This window comes from Cupressus sempervirens, chromosome 11 (assembly GCF_028749045.1).
Source record: "Cupressus sempervirens isolate cs-2001-9-10 chromosome 11, ASM2874904v1, whole genome shotgun sequence".
In the NCBI taxonomy this organism is placed as follows: domain Eukaryota; kingdom Viridiplantae; phylum Streptophyta; class Pinopsida; order Cupressales; family Cupressaceae; genus Cupressus; species Cupressus sempervirens.
Genome location: NC_143128.1, coordinates 441,882,973 through 441,890,843, shown reverse-complemented (window position 1 = coordinate 441,890,843; position 7,871 = coordinate 441,882,973). Strand labels below are relative to the sequence as shown.

Below are 7,871 nucleotides of genomic sequence, written 5' to 3'. Positions count from 1 at the left end.
TGTTAATCGAAGGATCACAGTGTTGAATCATTCTAATAGGTGATGTAGAGAAAATCTCTTAACCAAGTAGTCCTAATAGGTTGTTATAAATCTCTTAACCGAGCGCTTTCTTTATTATAAGTTTAAATCCTCTAACAAGGTGAGACCTAACAGTCTTTGTAAGCCTTTAACAAGGTAGACCTTTCACAGGGGAGCTCATAGAGTATGATCGAGCACTTTGTAGCCATAATTGGCAAAACTTTACAACTACAATAGTGAATTTTTTGAGTGTCATCCCCACCCCAATTTTACCTTCTCATTAGAGGGTTTCTGAATAACCAAATTGATTGTGTTATGTGTTATTCACTTTATGCTATGGATGTGATGCATGTTATGTTATTTCAATTTACAGGTTAAGTTATGAGATGGATGTAGGTGATATGTTTTAAGAGGCAAAAGTTTTAAGAGTTGATTCACCCCACCCACCCCCCCCGGCCCCCCCTAGGACTTACTTTCCCATTGTTATTTCTGATAGGCTTAAGCATCGCACATTTAAAAGCATAAAGTTGACTTACTTTTTTCAAACTTAATTTCTCATTAATATGTGATATTTACAAATGGCGAAAGAACAACTTCAGTATATGATTGAAGATCCCCTTGATAAGACCTTGGGAATTTCAAATGCATTAAATTTGCAATAGACCTTGACAATGATTTGATGGATGTCTATCTCATATCTAACACCCTCAAACCTCCCAAACATCCAAATGTCATATTAATAAGACAAACTTGTGGAATTTAATCTTAATAAGTGAAGAGAATGCATGTCAGAAAACTTTGACCCACCTAGGCAAGAAGCAAGGCACTATGATACAAGTATACATCTAAATCTAGAAAGAAGCTTTTCTATCTAGTCCACCCACATCTAAAAATGCACTTCTTCATTGGGCATATATAAAAGATTAATGATGATAAGACAATCTTCTTATTTCACAAACACCATCGAGCTATGTACTGTTCTAATTGATGAGGAGAAAACCACCTATAAAAAAAAAAGTAATAAACAAATATTTTCATTTAGCATGGGATTTTATCCAGCTAATACCCATCCAAATTGAAATCACCATCTGCCAAACCCAACCCTTCCTGTTGTTGTGCATTTACATAATCAAACCCCTAGAATTATCAATATAATAATTTGACAAATAGAAGAAAAACAAGCTTTAATCAATGAAAAAATGATTTTAGTACTAGCCCTATCAATAAATAATGAGACCATGTTCATTATCTCATTATGCATCATCATTAGTGATTAAGTGCAGCTAAACCTTCTGCACACACCACTTGTTGTCAGTAAAATCATGATTATGTATATGAATAATCACAAAAAGTGTCTCAATAATGCCTTCAGCTAAATTCAATCTATTAACAAAAAGCAACTATTTTCCTATTTCACAACATCCCATGTGAAGTATGTGGGAAACTCGTGCAACACCAAGACTCTGTCTTCAACCGAAACCATTATTTCTATGTGTGTGTGTGTGTGTGTGTGTGTGTGTGTGTGTGTGTGTGTGTGTGGGGGTATCTACAATGAATGTGTGAATAAAATCCTAACATAAAAAAAGCAATCATCATTTCACCATGCATGTGGATCCTTTTAAACAAGATCACATGTGTGTGTATCATGAAGTAAGAGTGGTAGCATATTCATTGAAAGTATGGCATACAAAATGAATACCAATATCATAGAATAATGTTGCTACACAATCTAGACGTGTGTGGATGGCTAAAGCCTAAAGGAAGCTCAACATACAAAAAATTTCCATCAATACTGCAACTTGAGAATTAATTTCAAATTTCATAATACAAATAAAAATATTTAGAACAATTTTCACACCTATTTGAAGAAGATGCTCATGTAATCATCCAAAGAATACTACTTAGAATGCATGTTGCTCAAATTTTTTGAATTTAGAGAAAATTTTGATATATCTTCAACCTTCACTCACAACCTAGTATCAGTCCCTAACAGCTCACTCTGATTTTTCATGTGATTGAAAATCCTAGGATACCCAACATTTGAGGCCAATCTTCTTGGAAGTCTCTGACTTTACCCAACCAATCTGAAACTTCTAACCTATCCTGACTCATGCACGACAGGAGCATTCAAATCCTGGCTTCCATGAGGAGGAGCCTGATCATGAAATGGACCCAAGACAACATTAGCCTTTTGACTCAAACTTAGGTTAATAAATACATTTTTCATTTGCCAATCTTTAATCCTACTTTGACCATAATTTTGTCCAAGTTCATTTGATGAACCAAAATTAATTGTAGAACTAGTTCATGATGTATTAACTATGGCATTCATGTCACCAAGCCTCTTAATTCGTGAAATGTTCAATCCACTTTTAGTAGCAATAGATGTCAAAGCAGCAGCAATTGTAGCATTGGGGGTCGAATAATCATTTTGTTTAAGCACAAGAACATCCTTTCTTTTGTACTCTATAGTGTGCATTCTTCCAATTACATCTGATGCACCAAAGTCAAACACATCCAAGCCATATTCCATTGTTGGAATATGCTTTGATTGCCCTGAACCCAACGCAATATTATTGCCAAGGCTGTTACTGTTATTGCCCAGAGACGGTATAGTATTTGGCATCCCTCTAATTTCATTTGGAGCAACTTGGGATCCAACAAGATTGGGCAAGGACATATCCAGATTTTGTCCACTCACAAACTCAGCACCTTGAAGTTGCCCCCCCCCAAGTTTCTTTTGTGTCAGTGGTGTTTACAATTGTTGTTGTTATACATGTTGTTTTTGTAGCATCAACTACATCACCATAGCATTGTTTTGAGAATTCAATGCTAAATTGTTTATCCCTTTCACTTGGTCTACAACACCAAATCCCATAGTTGTACTAAGTTGTTGTATCATGGAAAATCCTGAGGTTGAATCATTCATGGTTGACTGCATGTTTCCAAGGGAAGGAATATGTTGTTGCTAATGAGCATATTGCTTAAATTTTAAACCACTACGCAGTCCCTGAAGTGGGTTTTCTTACCATGAATCAACGATTGACCAAATCTTACTCTATTCATAGAATTAGAATTTGCATTACATGAATAGAGATGCCTATGGAATTGTGCAAGGGTTTTTCTATAGACTTCTTATATTTTTTGTAAAGACTCATCACTCATTCAAATGGCTAATGGTTCAATGTTCAACATCACAATATATCAAACATAGCTACCATGATTTAGGAAATTACTAGAATGTAAGGAAACATTTTGTAACATCGGGAGATATCTACCAAAGTGGCTATGAACAAATGGTTGTTTAGAACCACATAACATTTCTTGGTGCAAAAGATTTCTTTTGGTTGTTTCTTGGGTAGTTGTCTTCAATTAAACATCAATACCTTTAGTACACAACTAGCCATATTTAGTTTTAATTTAATATCCCTCATGTGCCTCTACAAAATTATCTATTTGTATATCTATCATTTCTGCATATCTACAACCATTTCAATTTGACACAACAAACATTCATTTTTTATTCCTAGCTTAGGTATTCTTATCTACAGAAGTTGATAGATGTCCACAATCCTTGTTATTATTGCAAGCTATTTTGGATCTAATTTTGTAGGTATTTTTACGTCGACATTTTAGATGACACATCATGATCCATCATCAAGATGAATGATATTTTATCATTTAGCTCTCTACCATTAGTTTTAATTATGAATCACATAAAGTGATCAAACACTTTAATGTAAAAATAACTACATAATTGAATTGAGAAATAGTTTGCAACATTCTTAATTAATCTTGGATTCTAATCTTTTTGATCATTTACAGGCATTTCTTCTTTCCCAAGTGTGTTAACAAGACATAATTAATTCATTCCATGGTACCATATAGCAAAAAGAAACTGATTCTACTGGTTGAGAACTTAATTAGTGTGCACCATGTGATTATCAAAAGTAAGTTCCTCATCTTGTACTAAATGTAGGATCTTTGCATAATTATGTATTAATTTCATAATATTATATATATAGAGCTCAAACTTCTTAGTGTACCAGATTTTAGTTTTTTTAATAAAGGAACTTATTTAGTTGAATATGAGACCCAATCTATTTATTTACTGGTCATGATTCTATATCGAAATTTGATCCTTTTTATTGTGAGCAGGTATTTGTTGAAAGGCAAGATTATGGTTTACATGGTGATTGTGTTAGAAAGGCATGTAGAGGATACCTTTTTTGAGGGGGTTCCATGTTATTAAGAGAGGTACCTTCAAGTTCTCTTAGGCTCAATTTTTATCACTTTGAATTTGCCTTAATAGGAATAAAATAATGCTTGAAAAATAGTTCTTGACCTTATTTTCATTTAATAAAATGCTAAAAAAAATCACTCCTTTTGAAGTGAGAATGTTTCTTTGGTTGATTTGCTTATACTATTCAAGAAACTAAAAAATGCAACTAAAATTTACATGATTCCATCATACTTATTTTAATGAGTTATTTGAGGAACAAGAACAAAAATGACAAAGTTGATTCTACCAAACAAGAAATTGAGGTGGATAATATGTACTGATTAGATCCCCACAACTATCAATTTATTGATAATAAAATGTCATCCAACTTGCTACTTTATGCTTGGGATTAACTCAAAAGATAAGAACCAAGACATGTAGAATGTTACACATTGTATGATCATTCTTTAAAGGGTGCTAGCTCAATGGAAGAGCACCTACTTTACAAGCAGACGGATGGTGGTTTGATTCCATCATGCTCTATTATGACCAAATACACTATTAAAAATACTACTAAATATTTGATCAAATATACTACTAAATATGCTACAAAATATACCGCTAAACATGTGACTAAATATACTAAATATGTGACCAAATATACAATTAAATATGCTACTAAATATATTGTTAAATATGTGACTAAATCAACTATCAAATATACAACTAAATCTGTGATTAAATATACTACTAAATATGTGACTAGCAACATGATTAAATATACTACTAAATCAATTATTAAATATACTACCAAATATACCACTATATATACTACTGAATATACCACTAAATCAATGATCAAAATCAGTGATCAAATAAATGACTAAAATTGCTTAATAGTAAATTTAGTAGTGTTATAACTGACTGGATATTATAACTTAGTCACATATATACAAATTTTAGTGGTATTTTTAGTCACATTGTTGTTTTTGTACTAGTGTTTTACTAGCACAACTATGTGGTTGGATAAAACTGAAGAAGATGATTTATGCATGCAAGATGTATATGAATAAGAGATAGAGAAGCAAACAAATGACAAGAATGTGGAAGCATCTATACAAAACAAGGATGATTTGCTCATGTAAAAGATTATCTTGATATGCATGCATCATGATGAATATATCTTGAAACAGCATTTATAGAAAGGATTCCAAAAACAAATCCAAATAACCACAATGAAAAGGACATTCTCTTTGACAACCCAAAGGAAGAACATTGTTGAGATTTCCCTTTAGACCCCCCTTATAAGAAGTCATGATTCCCATCTAATAGAGTTCAAAGAACATATCCCACCTAGACTTAACCCCATATACAAATTTTCTAGGATTAATACACCTAAAGTTGATAAGGGAAGTGTGTAGATAATTTTCAGTTTTAAAACATCTTAACCATCAATCAATCTCCTAAATAAATAAGAAATTAGCTCAATGGAAAATGAAACAAGATATTTTAAAAGATAAACCAAAATTTTGAAGAGCTTTATGAAGGACAATTTTTTTCCTAGAAGAAGAATCAAATTCGGTGTTCCCTACCCATTTGATTTTAGATCAATATGCACTACACTACCACTCCTAGCACAAATAACCAAGACCTAATTAAATAATCTATTCAATTTAATGGTAAGTGTGTTTAATCAACAATTGTTATCCTAGAGTAAGTATGCTCGATAAACAATTGTTAAACTAGGTCAAAATAGTATGATGCATAAATAAACACATGCTTCAAACTTCTATGGTGGCCCTATTATAAAAAATTTAAGAAATACTAGATAGTAATTATGTATATAAATTCATTTACATAATGTAATAGCTTTGAATGTAATAAGACAGAGAAACAATCATGTCCAACAAAACAAATTTGAATATTGATCTTTTCAAGCTGAACCAGAATCTTACAAATATTGTATTAGGTATATCATTTATCGATTTCTATTCTCCCAAACATGTCTTGTTAATCGTAGAAGAAAAAGGCAAAAATGTACCTTGACTAGCCTATGTTATCAACCAATACTTCAAATTATAATTTGACATATTGATTCTTGTAGAGAAATAAGCATTGCACATCTAGGTGAAAACATTAAAGAAGCAGCATTTTACAAAAGTTTTTTTTTTTTTTTGTTTTAAAGTAAAGATTGATTGGAAAAAAAAAAAAATTAAAAAGATAAAACAAAAAAGAAAGCAAATATCAACCAAAAAAAAATCTTTATTAATGATCATAAAGATGTGGAGAAAAGAATACAAGTCATTGTCATTGATTGCACTCTATGGATGACCTTATCATACACCCTAAATCTTCATTTTGTTGTGTATTTACAATAATAAGCATTCTAAAAAAGAATAAATATCAACTATAAGTTATTGAATAGCATAGAAGAATGATTTTAATTGGTTAAACACATATTGAAGTTGTGATATTGATATCAGGTTTCAATTGTGTAGCTTATTAGTCAAAACTTATTGACCAATATTTCACCTATACTTGTTCACCAAAACCCATCTCTCATGAATGGAACACTTAGCACTCATTGTATTCTTTCAAGGTAAAAATTTAATGCTTTTGAGACTAAATCACCAAGCACCATTCCATTTCCTTATGGAATTGTCCCCAATTACACCAAGTCAACCAAAGAGGTTTCTCATGACCTCCAAAATATAAGTGTTGTCAATATCATTATAGTTAATAGCTAAACTAGATGATGACTAATCATTAATCGCCTCCATAATATTCTCCAACATTATAAATCCCTTTAATTATTGCCATACCCAACCTAGACTTGGGTAATCAAGATTAACCATGTACATCAATAAATTTTTCAGCAATTGTGACATCTTATAATTCATGGGAATGAAGAGTTCTCTACGGAAATAATTGAAGGGACACCAAAACCTCTTATAACTTATCATCATTAAGATTTTCAACTAAGTACATACAAAAAGAACAACTGCAGATAGTAGTCCACTGTCCCAAAATAGTGACCAAGAAGGATCCACATAAAACAAGACCAAAAGAGACTAGCAAATAATAAGATAATAACAATAGACCCAATATGCCCCAAGGGAAAGAAACCAAGATTCCTCATCCTACAGAAGACGGGGAAAGAAAAAACTAGGGTGTTCCTTTACCTCCCTTCTTCTAGGAATGTAACATCATGTTGAAACGAGAGAGGACTTCTTATTGTGATTCCCAATAAGTAGGATCCACTCCTTAACTATAGAGAACCCCTATGAATGTTGAAGAAGCAAAATTGCTGCAACAAAACTAGCAAGAGAATTCTGGATAAACCCAAAAAAACAAATCCAACAACCAAGGGAGCAATAGCAGTACCAATACCAGCAGAAATCATGGCACAACCTACCTCTTCTAGCATGGGATGACCGACAAGAGTAGCAAAGAGATCAAGAGATTTGTTCGAAGATTGTAAACTAGCAGAGACAATAGAAGATTTACCAATAGACCCAATAGGAACAAACCCAACAATAGAACCAGCATCAACTACAAGCATTCCAACTATTGTACAACCCAAAGTTACAACAGAAATCTCAAGAGGAACAGGACCAACAAGAGATGCCAT

At 32.3% G+C, this 7,871-nt stretch overlaps 1 pseudogene; it reads right to left on the bottom strand.

Moving 5' to 3' along the window:
• Positions 1–1,056: 1,056 nt before the first annotated feature.
• LOC149530320 (uncharacterized) lies at positions 1,057–7,871 on the bottom strand (annotated as a pseudogene).